This window comes from Pinus tabuliformis, chromosome 2_1 (assembly GCF_031772625.1).
Source record: "Pinus tabuliformis cultivar Carrire ecotype Pingquan chromosome 2_1, CPIR1, whole genome shotgun sequence".
NCBI lineage: Eukaryota > Viridiplantae > Streptophyta > Pinopsida > Pinales > Pinaceae > Pinus > Pinus tabuliformis.
The window spans coordinates 706150224-706170504 of NC_142299.1; the positions used below are offsets into that span (position 1 = coordinate 706150224).

The 20281-nt window shown below is 37.2% G+C and overlaps 1 pseudogene; it reads right to left on the reverse strand.

The window, feature by feature from the left end:
• LOC149202538 (zinc finger CCCH domain-containing protein 17 pseudogene) overlaps window positions 1-17625 on the reverse strand; it is a 61733-nt pseudogene extending 44108 nt beyond the window's left edge.
• Between the last annotated feature and the right edge of the window lie 2656 nt (window positions 17626-20281).

Here is a 20281-nt window from a genome sequence, read left to right on the forward strand (position 1 = left end):
TATTTCTTGCTTCAATACATTAGATGTTGAAGGTTTGTGTGGTTCATTAAACTGGTTACTTCCTTCTCCTAGACTTTGGATTGATTCTTTGGTTGCTGCTTCCTTTCTCTCTAATGATTCTGTGTAATCATAAATTTCTTGTTGAACAGGATCAATGCCTGAACTTTTTACTGGACTTCTTGGAGGTGAACTAAAGGGAGGTGGTGACACCCTTTGTTGAAAATAGCAACAAGAAATGCTAAAAATAGAAATGCTAAAAATAGTATTGCTATAAATAGCATTTTAGGATATACTCCAACTCTGTTGGAAATAGAAAAAAATAGAAATTCTAAAAATAGCATTGATATAAATAGCATTTCACGATATATTCCAATTTTAATTAGTCCTTGAATTAAAATTGAGAATTAAAATTCGAATTTAGTCTTACTAGATGTTTGAAAAATAATTAATTATTTCATCTTGAGTTAATTAGTTGGATAAAATCAAACATGAATTCTTTGCGAAGACATGCAACATTTATTCCTTTGACTGAGGAAGTTATCCCTTAATTAAGGAGATAAGGATGAGTTGTATTTGAGTTGTAGTTAGTTAGTTCAGTTAACTAAGTTAATTCCAGTTAAATTAGTTCCAAACAGTTGGAGGAACTAATTATGAGCTCAGTCAGTTAATGCATGCATGCATGCAACTAGTGTACTCTAGATAACTAAATATTCTCTCGTATATAACCAATGCATGTCAATTCAGAGAAATTCCCAGTTGAGATTAAAGACAGGAACATTGTACTATCAGTTGGAATAATTTTCCTATATAGGAAACTCATCCATGCAGAAGGAATCATCTCCTTTAGGATTGCGCAATTATTTCAGAGGTCAGAGTAGTGTGTGAGGGATTATTACACACAGGTGGTAGCTTGAGGACCTAGGAGAAACTACGCAATGAAATAAGAGCCTTGGAAGACTGAAGGAAGGCGTATGTGTTGTCTATTTTGTCTATGAGCAGCAGCGAGGAATTGTACTGAGAGTTGGATAGCTTGAGAGATAAAGCTTTGTGTAATCCTGAGATATTTCCACTTGTATGACAATACAGAGATCAGGGTTTTTAGCTGAGGCTTTCCCCAAAGTATTCTTCTGTTTTCATGTGTGTATGATTTCTTCTTCTCTGTTATATGTGTTCCGATTGATCTTGCTCAAATTGATTAAGCTTCAACAAAGTTTGATAATAGAAGTAGATCAAGTATTTTTCTTTAGTATATTGCATTATCGGGTGATCTACAATGAAATTTCTACACCCTTGGTGACAGTCTCAGTGACTTTCTTGGAGAGTCCTCAAGATCTTAAGTTTTCTCTTTTGACTCAAGGTCGATATATTCTGCAACTCTTGAGGCTGCTTTTTGTATTGTGTTCAATTTGGTACTTCTTCTTAAACCTGTGCATGGTAATCCTTGAGTTTTATTCTTTTTAGATTTTGCATTTTCTTTTTGAGGAAGGACCTTGGTTTGGGATAAAATCTCTATTTTCTTGTTGGATTTATTTCTTCTAAAATTCCATTTTTTCATTTTCTGTAAAATATCTATAATGGGTAGTTCATCCTCTAATAGTTCTTGTTGGGACTGGGGTTCCTGTTCTACTATTGTTTCCATTTTTCTCTTTCTTCCCCTTAGGGTTCTACTACCACTTTGATGTTCAAGGGTTTTCTCTTCAAAATTATTTCTTACTAGAATTTTTTCCCAATTGTCACCTATGCTTTGAATAAGAAACCCAATAAATATTTTTATCAAACCCTGATGGTGTTATCAGGAAAACTAGTGTCCATTCAGAGCTGCTAGTCCCACTAAGACGGGTAGCTATCTTAGAAACAAACAAACTAAAGTCACTTGTGTTTTCATTTATGAGAGATAGATGAGAGAGAAGCAAAGAGTACCAACCTCAATATTCTGCTAGTCTCCTTGCTCATTTCGTCTCTCCCTTGATAGAGATTTCGCCACTCCTTTCTCACTTGTCCCGCTTGAAAGAACACCTGTAGAGTCAAGGCAACAAAATACCATCAAAACATAGAGATCTATAACCATAAACAATGTAGGATCAGATGTACATTAACCATACAAATGCATATACAAATACAAGATTTAGAGATATACAAGCATATGGAGGAAAACTCAAACAGCTTAATTGATAGAAGTAGTAGAAGAGAGGATTACAACCAGGCTGTCTGATCCGGCATCACCCTCCCAGCATGATATCCCTCTTCACCTCATACAAAGCAAGATCACCCAACAATGTCTTCAAAGAGAACCAATAGCACTTCCTTTCAAATTACAAACTTCTAGCCTCTGGATCTCTTGGATGAAGGATCCATATATAAATGTTTATAGGAGAGTGAGTTAGGTTTTGGGATTTTGATTAGTGTTATTTCACTGATAGCTCTAGGTTCCACTTGGAGATTTCAGATCTCTTACTCATCCCTGGGAAAATTCAGAGAGGCAGGTGTCATATGAGCAGTTTCTAGAAGATTCTATGGGTTTCCACCTAGCAAACTGCTTCTGCCATTTGTCTGCTCTCACCCATTGCACCCTACAAAAGGGCTTTCCTGTATGCATGGCACCCCCTGTGTGTAATAGGTGAGATGCATCGCACCCTTTGCATGGAGCAGTCTGTATGGTCCAATTTTGACCAATTCTAAGTAGTTTTTCATGGAGAACTTCTAGGAGATGGTGTAATCAGTTGACCTTGTTCCTTTAGGGTATGAAACAACAATTTTATGAGTTTAGAAGCCCTTGGTTTATGGACATATGTGATTGGGGTTGCGGTGCCCAAATATGTCTATAACAGTTGCCCCCTAAAGCATGAGGTCGTAAATCTCTTGATTTCGGGTGAAATGCTTTGTAATGAGGATCCGAGGTTTTTCAAACTAGAAGGTGACGTGTAATAAGATACAATACAATACATTATCTTCATAATATTTTCATGATCTAGCTGAGGTGGGCATTCCCATGCTCAACTTTATAAATTCATATTCATGTACATAAGACAGACAATCGTCTGGGTGGCAGACTGATGATTCTGGTAGAGCCATCATCCTTTAGTTTGGATGATTATCTGTGCAGCTGTACATTTGATGTCTTTATTTTCATGAATATATCACAGCCCGAATGGATGAAACTAGATCCGGGGTCTTCAAACTCATTCAATCTTCACCTGAAGTACAAGTCGATCCATGTGAAAATATGTTCTGATGTCGAACATGGAAAGACATCACCTAATTACCATCCAATGATGTAAGCCGTTAACAGGCGCAAGAGGAATCACCGATAATGATAATGACCCTCAAGGTACTGTAGTACAATTCACGTGGTGTGAATGTATGAGTTGATGTTGAACACCACGTAAAATCTTTTGCTCGAAGGCCATTGGTGTAAACCCGTCACCGAAAGTGAGAAACTTTCCATTGAGGTGTGCAAGCTTCAAAGTACTGAAAGGGTTGTCCCTAAGTCAACTTCTTGGATAATGAGCTGATGTCGAAAAGAAGTGACCCGTCATAGGAGGGCCTTAATGAATCCAACATCTATGACATGGAAAGGAGAAAATGATTTTGCGGAGGTGAAAACGATATAATGATACAAGGTTCAGGGTGGCAGTCATGAAAAATGGAGAGTGAAGGTATTGTAGCAGATGAGACATTAGCTAGGTTGGTGAATTATCTGAGCAACTTCTCTTGAACATAGCAGCGACACTGAAATGGATTGGTAGCATTAACCCCAAAAATGGATGGTACGGTGGACCAATGGTGATATGACTGGTGAATGGAATAACCCAACCCGACTCAATCCTGGTGACAGAGTGAAAGTGCCATGTTCAAGAGCGACCTGCTACCAATGAAGCTATTCAAGTTTTCTTTCCTTTTTCCCCAGTCATTGCTGACCAGTACCATTTTATTTTTGTTAAGCTTGAGGAGGATAACATATGCTTGTTCCATAATTTTCCCTTCAGGCAAACCTATCGCTATGTTTTAATGAGCTTAGCGACATTGAAACTCGCTCTTGTCTGCATGGACAAGTTTGATGCTATTGTTTTAACGAGTTTAACGACAAAGATAACTCAGTCCTTTTCAATTTTAGAGAGTCTAAAAAGAGACATAAAGGCAACTCCAGTGGTCCTTTTTTGTAATGTAATCCCTTAAGTCCAAAAAAGTGTAAAATAAGACGAAAGGGATGACTTTTCGATAGTTTTAACGAGCTAAACAAGACAAGCGCTCGATCTTTTTGTGTAATAATCCCTCAAGTCTAAAAAGATTAAAATCTAGATGAGGGATGGCACTTCCGATCACTTTAACGAGCTGGAGAGGCTAATTGCTTGGAAATATTTTCATATTTTACGAGTTAGATAAAAAGAGCTTAAAGGAGACTCGTTTTTTAGGAACGAGTGATGTTTTTGGATAGCAATTGGTTCCAGGTAAGGTTTGGAACTTTTTAATAACAGCAGTGTAAAGAAGGTGGCTAATAGAATCACTCATTGTAGTTGTTCCTCAAAAGGGTAAACAATCAAATGGAGGCGTATGATCAGCTAAGAAAGAGTGGAGGTGATGGTAAGAACACGACCAAGGTTAAAAAGCTAATAATTATGCAATCGCAATGGCTATTTACCAAAGGTGGGGTTCATTTTTTAATGAGCTTAAACTCTATGGGAACATTTTCTCATTGCTAGGTTTATTTTTTAATGAGCTTGAACTTCGTGTAAAACTGCTCATGGCGAGGTTTATTTTTTAACGAGCTTGAACTTTGCATAAAACTGCTCGTGCCAGTCATATAATAAAGATGTCTCATCAGTAGGTTCATTTCTTAGGGAGCTTGCCCCATGCGCAACTTTGCTTTGAAGCCTTTCGTTATGCAAGCTAGTAACAACCAACGTATGAGTCTAAAGGTTTAAGAGCCTACAAACTAAGAAAATAAATGGTCGCTTTTCACTTGCATGCAAAAAGGTTTGCATGCCCCTAGGTATAAAGTAGAGTTCCCAGGTCACCATATGGAAGTTCTTGCATAAGCAAGATTGTTCCATCCACATCGCAGACAAAACACTTCCTTGGTGATGTCCATCGAAACAGACAAAGGTGAATGGTGGGAGCTTCCACTCACATAATGTTTAACAAGGGAATCTTTTTCCAGTCCGAAACCATTTTCCTAAACGGACAGGGTAAGCAGACCAGGGCGCATGCCTCCTGGGTTTCAGTCACAATCACCGAATCACTCGCGATCATCAGGTGGACGGACTGGAGATTGATTAGAAATTCCTTGTGTAAAAAGACCAGTTAGGGATGGCATTTGACTAATAGTTGTGTTTGAACCAGGGAATGAAAGCTAATCAACTAGGTGCACCACTCTGCCTTCATGTGGAAAACACATCACTCGGAAGAGTGAGGAAACGATTGCTCCCATGCTATAAATGTAGTCACGCCCAAGGAGTATATTGTAATCTAGAGGTCCTTGGACTACCATCATGTTTAGATGAACGATTTTCCTTCTCAAAGTTATAGGCAAATTTGGAAGGATCTCTAACGGTCAACTAGTTCCTTTGTTGAAGCCTGTCAGATTTTGAATCTCAGATAGAAGCGACGGCGAACCAAGCGCTTTCCAAGCAGTTGAGGAAAGGATACTCATAGAAGCCCCTTCATCTATAATAGTACAAACCATGATCATTCTGTTAGCTTGTACTATGATTCGGAATGGTACATTAGATGGCAGGCGGGGTCTGCCTAGTAGATTCCTATCAAAGGAAATGACTAGATTGCTTGGAGGTGGGACCGAATAAATGGTTGGATAAATCTCTGACGAACTTCCTTCCTGCGGTAAATGATTGGGTAGATTTCCCCCAAGTTCATCAGAGTCTGAGTTTATGAAGATAATTTCAATGGTGTCGTTCTCATTCTACTTGGTGACAATATCATCTGAAGGTGGACCCTCTAAAGACAAGATTGGGTCGACTGCCATCTTGACTTGTTGACCTTGGTCCAGTGTGGACTCAGAGGGTTTATCTTTAATGATAGGTGTTTCAACCGACAACAAAGGTATGTCAGACAGATTTTCAACTAGTGATGGACTCGGCAAGAGTTTTTTGTATCCAGGAGGAAGTCGCTGCAATGAAGCAGGATGGTTATCCAAGACTCTCTTAGCTTCATCTAGGAAGGGACAATGTGGAGGGCATGATCGCCTTCACATAGTCTACAAGGAAATTTGGATCTTCCTTTTTGTCCATTGACTTCGTTTTCACTAGTTGACGGTGTGCTCTCAACATGATCATCAGTGGTTGAAGACACCGGATTGTGCAAGAGGGGAGACCAGTCCCTCAAGATCCGTGGGATGCAGGGACAATCTCGATGATAGTGGTCTCCCTTGAAAATGACACATGGAGATTTAGGTTTGGAAGGTGCAGTGTGTGGATTTTTGCCAGATGATGTACAATTGCCCCATTTTGTTGTTGGATTCTTCTTCTTCTTCTCCTTCCCTTTCTTCTTCTTCTCAGTTACTTTGTTTTTAGCGTTGCTAGCTTCACCAAGTGAAGAGGAAGAAGGAGAGGGAGAAACAAACGAAGTGGAAGGTTGGGGAGCAACTTCATCTGGTTGCTAATTGGATTGTTGAGGAATTGTGGTGTTTTGAATGACAGAGGTCAAGAAAAGCCATATTGGTAGGCCAATTGTGAGTCCTGGAAGGGACAATGTGGCCATGTGTGGAGCACCAACATCCCCCCAAGAGGAGAAGGGACTAGGATTTCCCCCAAGGGGAAATCCTTGATTGGTAGACTCCATTTTCTCTACCTAACATCAATGAGGGAACAGTGACGTTATTCCATTTAAAATAAATTTTATGGCACTTTGACACAACTTGTTTTTTCAACATTTAAGAGTCGAGAAAAAGCTAAAGATGACTCTAGTCACCTTTGATTTTTAATGAGCTTGAAGTGACAAGTGCTCAGATGGACCTTTTCTTTTAAGGAGTCTAAAAAGGAACGAAAGTGACTACTCTGGAAATCTAGATAGACGGGATTACCAAACCAATCGCAAAACTACAGAATACTTTTTACGGTATGGCAGTCAATCTTCCCGAATGTTGTGTTCAGTGCATTGCGATAGATAGGGCGGCAGACACGGCTTCCTAAGGATAAAGGATGTAACCTATTGTGATCTCCCAATATATACTCGACAGTATGTGGGAGCACAAGTCCATACTGGCACTTGTCATCTCAAAGAGGAGGAATCACCCAACCTACGATGAAAGCAATAGTTACCAGGCTTTACGACACCGGAATACGTCTCTAGCCTAGACTTCTAAATGTTGTGCGTTAGGTTCCAAAGCGTTTTTATGTTCATTGAAGTTTATTTTACAGTTGATCTTTCTTAAGAAGTTTTGCCTTTAAGGTTCACCATGTGATGTAGATATACAATTCCTAAATATGCAATCTAAGATGATAAACAGTCTAATTTCTTTTTACAATGAAAATCCTAGCTACTAAGGAAAGAGAGATGAAATTCTTTCAACATAGAGCAGAGAGCACACACTAGATGCACTTTTCTTAAATCAACTTCAGCATGTAGTCTTAATGAAAATGCACATGCATGTATTGTTTTTCAGTTTCCTTAATGTGAGAATGACAAAAAGAAAACTAAGTATAGATCTGAAATATCTTCTTTCAAAGTGACAGTACTAACAATTTTCTTTTCAAAAAATGAAAGCAAAGCCAAGAAGACACTTTGCGATTTTGAATTTAAAGTTGCTTTCGACACTTGAAATACTAATGATTCAAATCAAATACAATGGCAAAAGTGTAATCGACTATCTAAAAGAGGAATTCTTTGTGACACTCTTTTTCTTGACTGAAAACGACACTTGCGACACTTTCAAATCAAAAGATGACATTTCGATTAAGCTACTATTTGCAAAGGAGAACTGTAAATGGTGAAAAATACATAAAAAAACATTCACAATTCCTTTTGATGGAGGCTGAATAATTTAAAGGAAGATGGTTTCAACAAAGATATATTGATCATAGACAGCCAAACTACTAAATAAAGCTAAAGACAATGAAGGAAAAACCAAATTCTAGAGGCAGAAACAGTCTCATTCAATCATCACACCTTTAACACAGGGAAACATGGATGCATCTCACCTGCAACACACAGGAGGTGTGATGCATCCAGGTTTCCAAGAAGAGACAATGTGATGGACCAGGGACGAGACTGAGCTTGGTTTTCACTCACAGTTTCCAGCTAATTTCAGGGATTTAGGCTGAGCTAATAATTGTCAATAAACACAAAGTATAGGGGACCGATCTAATGAGGTTATTTGAGCTGCCACCAAGGTACTTAGGATGTTTGCAAGCTAGATGTTTAGTTCATAAACCAACCCAGAGATTGACTAAAGCAGCGTTGATCTACTTTGCAGTTGAATAGAAAAAGCAGTTCAAAGGCTAGCTGGCTTAACTTCAGGCTCCGTCTGTGGTTTATAAAGCAAACAACAGTAACAAAACAAACAAACTATTCGATCCCCAGTGGAGTCGCCATTTTGTTATCAGGAAAACTAGTTTCCATTCAGAGCTGCTAGTCCCACTAAGATGGGTATCTATCTTAGAAACAAACAAACTAAAGTAACTTGTGTTTTCCTTTATGAGAGATAGATGAGAGAGAAGCATAGAGTACCAACCTCAGTCTTTCACTAGTCTCCTTGCTTGTTTCCTCTCTCCCTTGATAGAGCTTTCACCACTCCTTTCTCACTTGTCCCATTTCAAAGAACACCTATGGAGTCAAGGCAGAAAAATACCGTCAAAGCATAGAGTTCTATAACCATAAACAATGTAGGATCATATGTACATTAACCATAAAAATGCATATACAAATACAAGATTCAGAGATGTCTATAACGGATGGTACATTGTATTGTCTATGGACTGGATTTTCTTTTGAATATTCATTGACATTTTCTTAAGGCTATGCAAGAGAAAGTATGGAAGATTCATTTGATTTTCTTCAAGGAAATTCATCATTATCCTAATGTGGTAGAAAAACATACATCCAAATCGACCTTCGCAAGTAATAAATTTCTGAAGTACAAGGAGCAAATTTCTCCATTTACTTTTGAGGGCTGAACTAGGAATACCTTTTCTGAATATGGTAGTGTCCATGTTTGGGTTTTTCAAGAATATTTTCCAATCTTCCCCTTCGATTCCTCTATTTTTGAACCACTTTTCTCCATCTCTAGGAAATTCGGTGGCTTCTACAATCAGGGACTCTGTTACTGCGAACTTGACATCACCTATTTCAACCTCTGTTCCATCAAAATATCATGCAAAAGTCTTTGTTACCTCCCTGTGGAAACCATCAAATTTTTCTATGAATTTTAACCACTGTACTTTCTGTAACAGTTCCCTGGTCTGAGGGTATCCTTCCAAGAACTTCTTTCCTGTTGGTTCTGTTCAAACAATAATGCCCATGGTGAGAGATGTTTTGTCTCAAGAACTGTTTACTTGACAGGGAAAAATGGTGTTGGTAGGGTTTCATTCTATGATGGAGAGAGATGGAGAGGTTATATGAATTTGGAGAAATGAGAGAATGAGTGAATATAATGAAGGCTTGTGGAAATGAGTTAGCTATTGGAACGCATTCAATTCAATGATTCGGCGATCAAATCGATGGATTTGAAATGAGGACGAGACAGGAGTTAAAATGGTGGACTTTAATGGATTTGACAAGCGACGATCACCCATGATTTGCAATCATTTCATTTTATTTCGATAGAGATATGTCCACATAATTCATATATGCAATATGTTAACCCTTATTGTAAAATTAAAGTATCACATACCTTCGACTGATTTGCTAACCTTTATTTGTCCTTTGATATCTTATGCAAGTTTTTTGCACTTAAAAGGAGTCAATTATTCTTCAATTTGAACCACCAAGTGTTCATGTCAGATTGGCTACAGAAATATTATTAGAGCTGCAGAAACTTGTCTGCGCTGAGGAAAGTCACTAATTCTGTAGCTGAGAGATTTTTCTTTTTAGAAAAAATGGTAAAGAGAGAAAATTTAAGGTGCCAACAAAAGTTGTTTTTCACTTTAAATTTTCTGTATAAGCATGCCAACAACTTGTTGGTTTTCATGTTTATATATATATATATATATATATATATATATATATATATATATATATAATAGAGAAAAGTAAAATTTCTAAGGTGGAAAAGAAGAAGAATTCTTCTCAACCATCTTCGATTCTGAATTGTCTTGGAAATTTTTGACAAATTCTTCTTTTGCCAATGACTTCTGATACAATCTAAGTCGATTTCCATTTACTAAAAGAGGAATCATCTCTTCATCAATAGTCTTGATTCTGATAGCACCATTTTCAAAGACATTTTCAACTTCATAAGGTCCAAGTCAGTGAGTTTGGAATTTTCCTTGGAATTTTTTGAACTTTGAATCAAAGAGTAATGCCCAATCTCCTAGATGAAATTTCCTTTCTTTAATGTACTTGTCATGCCATCTAGATCTCTGTTGTTGAACTAGGCTGGTTTTCTGGAAGGCTTCTTGTCTTATTTCATCTAGCTCATTGAGTTGTCCCATCCTTTGCTTTTGTGCTTCTGATAAGTCAAGATCCAATTGGACTGTTGTTTTATAGGTCTGGATCTAGAACTATATTGGATGTAAGACCTACTTCCCATAAACAAGTTCATAGGGAGTATGTCTTGTAGTACTTCTCCATATAGTTCTATAAGCCCATAAAGCTTCTGGAAGCTTTTCTGCCCAGTCCTTCCTATGTAAGTGTACAGTCTTGGTAAGAATTGCTTCAATCACCTTATTTGTAGACTCAACTTTTCCATTAGCTTGTGGATGGTATGGAGTGGACTTCTAATGCTTGATTTTGTACTGCTCCACAAGCTTCTGCACTAATCTGGATGTAAACTGTGTTCCTTGATTTGTTATAATTTCTCTTGGAACACCAAAACGAGTGAAAATATCCTCAAAAAGAAATGAAACTACTGCATTTTCAGTAGCAAAAGGAAGTGCTTTAGTTTCTACACATATAGTGACATAATCAATACATACCATAATATACCTTTTTTGCTTTGAAGGTGGATTGATTAGACCACAAAATCTAGTGCCCATTTTTCAAATGGTTCAATGAGTACCTGAGGCTGCAATGGAATTTCATTTGAAAAAGTAGGTTTGCCCATTCTCTGAAAACTATCACATCTTTTAACATATTCCTTGGTATCCTTGAAAATGGAAGGCCAATAATATCCTAAAACTAGGACCTTATAAGCAGTTCTTTTGTCAAAAAAATGTCCTCCACATGGTTCATCATGGCATGCTTTAAGTATTTCCAGTATCTCATCTTCTCGAACACATCTTCTGATGATGAGATCTAGTCTTGTTTTGTATAATTCTTCGTTTAATCATGAATAAGATATTTTGTTGTGAACTATCCTCCTCTTTTCTCTAAGATACAAATGAAATAGTATTTTCCTTGTAGCTAAATAGTTAGCAATATCGACATACCAAGGTGATTTAGTAGATACTGCAAAAAGATATCCATAAGGAAATTTATCCTCCATAGGTTGATCATTTTATCATTCTAAATTCTAGATAAAAAGTCAGCAATTGTATTCTGTTTTCCAGGTCTATCTAGAATGGTCATGTTGAATTATTGTAACAATAAGAGCCATCTAGTTATTCTTACATTAGTGATCGGTTTATTCATTAGCCAGTTATATAATTTCTGAATTTGTTAATGGTATGAACTACAACTAAAAACTCCTTCTCAGTTACAACATAATTTAGCTCTGTTGGAGTTAAATTTTCACTGGTGTAATAGACTGCATAAGGAGTAAGGTATTTTTTCCCTAACATAGCTCCTAATGTTGCATCTAAAGCATTAGTTGATATATGGAAAGACAATTTCCAATTAGGTCCTTTAATATAGGTGCTTCAAAAAGATTTTTTTCAAAGTTTCAAAGGCAGTTTGACAATTAGAATCCCAACTGAATTCATAGTATTTGGTAAGTAGTTTAAAGAGTGGAGATGCAATTTTTGTGAAATTTTCGATAAATCTTCTATAATATCTAGTAAAACCAAGAAAACTCCTAACATCTCATTGACGGCTTGGCAATGATAATTTAGAATGACCTCAACTTTAGATGAGTCTACCTTAATTCCATCTCCTGAAATATGGTGACCTAAAACGATTCCTTCATTAAACAATTCTCATGACTTAACGAAATATTTATTTCTTTACCTCTTATTAGAATTTTTTCTAAATTTTCAAGTGCTTCTTTAAAAGAATCTCCATAAACTATGAAATGATCCATATACACTTCCACACAATCATGAATAAGATCAGAGAAAATTCCAAGGACTACTCTTTGGAATGTTGTTGGAGCATTGCATAGTCCAAAGGGAAGTACCCGATAAGCATAAGTTCCCCATGGACAGGTAAAGGTGGTTTTATCTTGATCTTTTGGTGCTACTTGAATTTGATTATATCCACTAAAACCATCCAAAATTGAAAAATACTTTTTCCCTGCTAATGTGTCCAATACTTGATCTATGAAAGGAAGTGGAAATGGTATTTTAATGTTGCTTTATTTAATTCCCTATAATCTATACATACTCTCCATTTCCCATTTTTCTTAGGAACAATTATTAAGGGTGACATCCATTGACTATCCACTGATTTTCTAATATTGGATAGATGAAATTTACATTTAGCAGTTTTTGTAATTCCCCCTTAACAATTTCTTTTAGATTTGGGTTCAGTCTTTGTTGTGATTGTCTAACTGGTCTTGCACTTTGTTCAATGTAGATACGATGCATGCAAGTTTTAGGATCAGTTCCTCTCATATCAGTGTATTCCCATGCATAAGCAGAGGAATGTTTTTGTAAAATTTATACCAGTTGATTTGTTTGTAATTCTTTGAGGTTTTCATTACTATTCAAAGTTTTACCTGGAAAAATTTCTATTGAACAATTCCCAAATTTCTCCATAGAGAGCAATGATACTTGTCTCAATGAGAGATATTCATTTCGACTACGGTCATAATGTGAGGAAGATTCATTATTTTCCAGTAGATTTAAAATTTGGTCCTCCTCTCTTACTTGTTCAATAGTGAAAACAGGTTGTATATCATCATCATCATCTATCCATTCCTCATTATCTATTTCTATTGTTGTTTTCGCAGGTGGGTATAATGTAAATTTTTTTGTAGAGTTTCCATCTGAGATAAACATGTCACCTGATCTACAACCGATGAAAGAATCAATGGTATCTAACCAAGGTCTTCCAAAGATTAATGGACGTCATCTGAAATTATTCTTGGGTGTTAATACCATGAAATCGACAGGATATTCCCAAGAATCTAAGGATACACAAACATCTTCTAACAAACCATCGGGTTTAATTACATACCTATCTGCTAATTGTAATAGTGTTGGTGTGAATTGAAGGTTAGGAAGTCTAAGTGAATCCATAACTTGTTTACTCATTATGTTTATGGTTGCTCCTAGATCAAACAGTGTGTTTGATATTTCAATTCCATTGATGTGAATTTTTGCAATGGGGCTCCCTAGATCTAGATATTTTTGGATTGTTTTTGCCCCATCATGATGTCTACAATTTTCCTGACTATTTGAATTATTTTTATGTCTTTTATTTTTCTTCCTGATCTTTGAGTACTTGATTACTTAATTGTTTTTTCAAAGATTGGTATTTCTTTTCTGGCTTGCAATAAAGGAATTTTTATAGAGACATTTCTTAATTCATCCATCATATTGTAATCATGCAATGTGATTTGTTTTTCTACTTCTTCATCAATTTTTAACTGTTTAGGAAAAGGTGGTCTAATGGATACTGAGGGTTGTTATATAATAGGAGTATTTATTCAAACATTTTCTGTTTCATTATTCTCTTTCCGAGGGAGAGAGGTTTCTCCTTCTTCAAATTATTTTTTATGTTTTTGAATATTTATCCTTGCTTCCTGAATAACAACATGGGGTTTTCTTTGCAATACTCTTCCAGACCTTAATTGAACATTATTTAGATCTAGTGGAGTTATTACATAGGTTTGAGGATTTTTCCCTTCCATATCATAAAGAGGTTGTTGTTGTGACATCTTATTATTGGGATTCAGTATTGAAAAAAGAAATTAACTCAGACAAATAGATAAAGCACACATAAAAACCAGACACAAAATATGGGAGGAAAAAGGTTGAAGCCTCATGGCTTCCTCAAGTATTCTCTCTCATTTTCATTCCATTAAAAATAATTGAATATAGTGTTACAAATAAATAGATGAGAGACAGTGTTCTCAAGATAGTGCGTGCTATCTTAGACACTTTTTTTTGAGATAATTTCTCCTTTGGTTGAGATAATTTCTCACCAGACACACACCAATATAGGAGTTACCTAAACTAACTCCTATCTTAGAGGAACAACCCAAGAGTTAGGCACAAATTCCTAACTTGGAATATTTAATTTATTTATTTATTTTTGGATTTATTATTGTTTTGTGAGAGAGGCTAACATTCCCCCCTTCAATGATAAATCCAAAATAAGAACGAGGAACCATCTTCCAAGTTCTCATGTTGATCCTCAAAAACATTGCCTGAAAAAACCGCCAAAACTGGACGCTGGAAAAAACTCAAATCTGAAGAGAACATGAATCAACTGCATGCTTGATTCATCTCTGAATGTCACTTGAAAACTCCATCACGTTCCAAGCCGCAAAAGGATCCAACTGTCCTTTGCTTGAAAACAACATCCGGTGTCCACTGACACAATTTTGATGAACGCCCACTGGTGTATTTGCTGATGATGATCACCCACTAGCTGATGATGTTGAAAAACAACTCAATTTTGCTTTTGCTATGATGAAAGTTGCTCACTGCTGCTTTATTGTTGGTTGCCCACTGGCGAATTTATTGATGTTCGCTGTTGATGAAAAATGCCCATTGGCTGATGAAGATGCCCACTGGCTGCTCCGCTGATGTTGTCGAGACTTTCAGTCTGACAACCACTTGTCAATTTCATTGACATTTTCCCCCCTTTGTCAGCTAAAAGGAGAGACAATCTTCTCCAAAATATATCTGAACTCCCCCCCTCAAGTGTAGGAGAGTTTCATTGTTGTACTCCTTCGTTCAACTGCAGGAGAGTACCATCATCGATTCACTGCTGGCTGCACTATGTGTGATTGTAGTCGGTTGTAGAACTGAGACAATATTTTGACTGTGGATGACCATTCCCAAGGATCGATCCATTCATAATGTATCTTCAATCTGGCTGATTTTTGTTGAGTGCGACATTTTTCTGAGGAATGATTGGGCTTGCCACAATGGCAACAAGGATGGAGATCAAAACACTGATCTTCCATATGACCGGTTCTTTGACAATGAGAACATTTCGGTTGGACATCAACTTCAGGTTGCGTGCAATTCTGTTTGTCTGCAACTTTCTCAGAACCTACTGAGGTGAGTTGTTCAAGAAATCCTGCACTCACGAACTTAATTGGCTTGGAATAATCTGGGATATGTAAGTTGGTGTCATCAGTGACATATCCTAAGCCTCGTCGATTCTTGTTATTTTGAATCTCTTCCCAGGGCTTGATGATGGGTTTGGAAGAAATTTGAATTTTATCATGAGCAACTTCGACACTTGAAGTTGTTTGGATGAGTGATTTGAAATCAACATCCTTATCTTCATATGTATGGTTGAATGACTTGGAAGAAGCACTCTTTTATTGCAGCTCATCTCTTTGTAGTTGCAACTCTAGTTGAAGAAACTCAATGGTTTCATGTGTTTGTTGTGGATGCCGTGAAAGATCAGCAAGAGTTTCTTTGCTGATGTGCACCATGTCTTCATCACTGGAGATGATCAAACTATGAAGAATGTTTAACAACTGAATATGTTGCGCCATCTGAACTTGCACACTTGAAATCAGGCTCTCTTGTCGTAGATGTCATGCTTTGAACTGTTTCACTTGATTTTGTTACTTGAATGACAGGCTCGCTTGCTATGGGACTTGAATGGCATGCTCGCTAGAGTTGTAGAACTTTCTTGCTTAAACTCTAGAATTCACGCTCGCTTGATGACGATCGCATTTGTGTGAATGCTCACTTGCCTTACTTGATGACTTCACGCTCACTTGAATGAATAGCCACGCTCGCTTGATGTCGATCTCAACTTGCTTGATTGGTGTTAGAGTGGAAGTTGCTTGGTTGCTTTGATCGTTGCTGTAATGAACTTCAATCTGGCTCGCTTGAAGGTTTGAACTTTGTACTATTTTGACGCAAATTTCTTGAATGAATACTCACGCTCGCTTGCAGGAGATGTGAACTTGTTGCTTGTTTGCGTTAGAGTTAAAATTTGTGCATTCACTTGATTCTTCTTAAAAGAAGGGTGTCGAAGACTATCGAAAATGCACCCAAAAAATGCTTAATGGTTTTAATGACTCACTACAATGAATTCAATTTGACTCAATTCAAGACTTGGGTGTCGGTTTCAACCGAGAATGCACCCTTATAATTCAATGTAATTTGAGTTTTAGTACAAGTTCAATAATGTTGATGTAGACTGTGCGCTCAAACGTTGAATTTTACAGATTCATTAACTTCATTGTAGTGATGTAGAATTTTCTTTGAAATGCTGGAGTTTGCAGATTCATGAACTTGATTGTATTTGAGTGAATTTGTTTGTTGAGGTAGAATGCCGATGTTGAAAACTTTGATTATTTGTTGTAGTGTTGATCTTGCAGCTATGTGTTGTGCTTGCTTTATGTATGCGATATTAGATGAAATTATTGATGTGTCACAACTAGACACAGATCAAAAAGCAAAAACATGAATCCATAAAACACATGCGCCATCAAGCACACATAGTGTACCTTAGATCCCCTTATTCAATTTCGGGCGGATCTAGGACACATCAACACCAAAAAAATGATATCTTTATTAATCACTGAGTACATCTGAAGCAATGATAATGCCAAGCTGACGACCCTTTGAAACAACTCGCCTTCAAAATCTGAACGGATAGTGACACGATCCCTCTCAAAGTAAAACAATACTTTGAATTACAACAACTTTCCCTTATCACTCCAAATACAAATAGAAACACTCCTTATTTCTTCAATTTCAAAGAGCGAAATACCAACCTCTCAACTCACAATCTCACCACTTTCATGCATATAAAAATGCATCTCCAATTTCATGTCAAGTAAATCCACTCTCACTCATTTACCTTTCTTCCATTAAAAAACAATTTTATGGATTTTATAAAATCACTTTATGAAAGGTGAATTCACGTTCACACTTTTAAGTTTAATGAGTGTAAAATGATAACTTTAATAAAATATTTGATCAGCTGTCGGACTTCGGAATCTCGAAGCTCATCGCCCCGGATTTCTCACACGCCTCCACGGAGATCAAGGGGACGACGGGCTATCTCGACCCGGAGTATTTCACGCGCGGCAAGCTGACCGAGGCCAGCGACGTCTACAGCTTCGGAATCGTTCTGCTGCAGCTGATTTCCGGCCAGAAGGCAGTCGTCAACACGCCCTCCGGCGGGGCCGAGTCGGTTGTTTACTCGACGCATATGTTCATGAGAGGCGGAGACCCGGACGTGAAGAAGATCGTGGATCCCAGGATCGTAGAGGCTGTCGATGCTCGTGATTTGGAGTCCATCAAAACGGTGCTAGATATAGCCTATCGCTGCGTTCAGCCTTTCAGAGACGATAGGCCTCCCATGGCAGAAGTTCTCAATGTAGTCAAGGAGACCTGGAACAATCGCAGAGATGAGGTGTCCGATATTGTCACAGGTTAGCAAGGAGAGTAGAAGCAAAATTTTATCATTTTACACTCGTGATCATCTCAAGTTGGCTCAAGATTTGGTGGTTCACAAGAACAAAAGGCGTGGACTGATTCCTCTTTACGCAGATCTTCTACGATATTTATTTCGCAGCCTGGACATTCTTCAATGATTACTAGTCTTGGTCTTCCAAAACAGGAAACGTTCCTCCCGCAACGACTTTTGCTTCAATTTCAGGTTAGATCCAGCAATAAATCTAACATTTGACACGGTGATTTCACATATTAAAATGGAAATGAAACCGAAGCAGCATCACAGAGAAATAAATACGTCCACACTGGATATGATTTCAATACAGACTAATTTTGACAGAGAATAAAGAAGCAATAATTTGCTAGACGTTGCACCATAACGTATTTCACAGTGAAACACTTAACACGCTGGATTGAATGGCAATACCACGATATCGAGAATTGGCACGACATCCGCCTTCATTGTTGGACATGTTGTAGTCTTCAATGGCGATTTCCGTTCTCAACACATCAGCTCGATCTCAAAAATGCAATTATGACCTCTGCAATGGACCCAACAAACCGAATCTCTCATTCCATTTGAATCATAAGTGAAATAGCTCAGTGGCCTTCCATCGCGAAAGCCCAAATTGCCCAGGATTCTCTCCTTAACGACTCCGCCTTTGACTGATTATGGTTGTGGATCTGTTCATGCACAAAGACCAAAGCCTATCTCCATCTTATTCCATTGCCATTTCTCTCTCATCAATATTACTACCATAGTGAGGGCGTGTAACCCTAGGCGTTCCGGTGAAGATCGTTAATCAATCAAAATTAGGCAGTGATCAATGTTCTACCTGCTAATTGAATCCTTAATAAGAGTCCAATAATGCAGACTCCCACTCACTCATAACTGTATTACAAAGTCAACAAAACTCTCGCTCTGATACCACATATTGAAAAAAGAAATTAACTCAGACAAATAGATAAAGCACACATAAAAACCAGACACAAAATATGGGTGGAAAAAAACTGAAGCCTCATGGCTTCCTCAGATATTCTCTCTCATTTTCATTCCATTAAAAATAATTGAATATAGTGTTACAAATAAATAGATGAGAGCTAGTGTTCTCAAGATAGTGCGTGCTATCTTAGACACTTTTGTTTGAGATAATTTCTCCTTTGGTTGAGATAATTTCTCACCAGACACACACCAATATAGGAGTTACCTAAACTAACTCCTATCTTAGAGGCGCAACCCAAGAGTTAGGCACAAATTCCTAACTTGGAATATTTAATTTATTTATTTATTTTTGGATTTATTAAATTGTTTTGTGAGAGAGGCTAACAATCAGAAGTGGTTGAGTGGGTAGTTGATTTGATCTTTTTGCAAATGGTATGGAGAGCTATGGATTTTTATTTTGAACTTGGACTTGAGGTAATTGGTTGGATTGAGGAATTTGATTAGATTGGGGTAGGAATTTTGGTGGAAAATTAGGATATGATGGTGAATATTGTTGATATTGAGCATAAGCCCCATAAGGATTTTTCCATCCTTGATTCCAAGATTGTGATTGTGGTTGAGCCCAAGGTAGCCAAGATGAATTCCAATTATTTTGTGAAGACTAAGAAAATTGTTGTGATCTAGAGCCTTGTGGTTGATTTGTTTGAGAATTCTTCCATGGTTTCCTGACAATAAAGTAAAGAGGGTCTACATGTGCTGGTATCCCTTCATCATTAAATACAGCCTTGATACCTGGTAAAGAAGGACATTCCTTAGTTTCATGGTTATATGCACATATGGGACAAGCTTCTATAGTTTTTAAGTCTAAAGGACATTCTCTTAGAGCATGCTTCTTTCGACATCCAGGACAGAAAATGGATAATGCAACATTTTCGGATTTTTTCTTGTTCTGTAGTTTAAGGGTGTTTATTTGTTCACTTAGTCTCCCTAAAATATCTGTCTTGAAAGTATCAAGAAAGCTTCCTAATTCTTCCCTATTGACTGTCCCAACTGCAAATTTATTGATTCTTGATAAGAGAGGGTCTCTAGGACTTTTTCCAACTTGTGCTTTACCCCTTGAGATCTGTACACATAAATCACAGATATTTGTAAATGGTAATTGAGAAATATCTCCTTTTCCTATTAAGTTAAGGAGATCAATCCACTCATATTTGATAGCTTTGAGTAGAAGGGCTTTCAAAGATTCCTCATCCAAATTATCCATTTTTTTCTTTTAAAATTATAGACAAATCTCTCGATTAAGTCTTCAAGGTTCTCATCTTCTTTTTGTGCCATTTTGAAGACTTCATCTTTAATGTTATGAGGCATACAATAATCTCTATATTTCTCTAAGAAATATTCTTTCATTTGTGCCCATGTCCTTATAGAATTCATCCCTAGGCTCATGAACCATTTTAATGTTGAATCC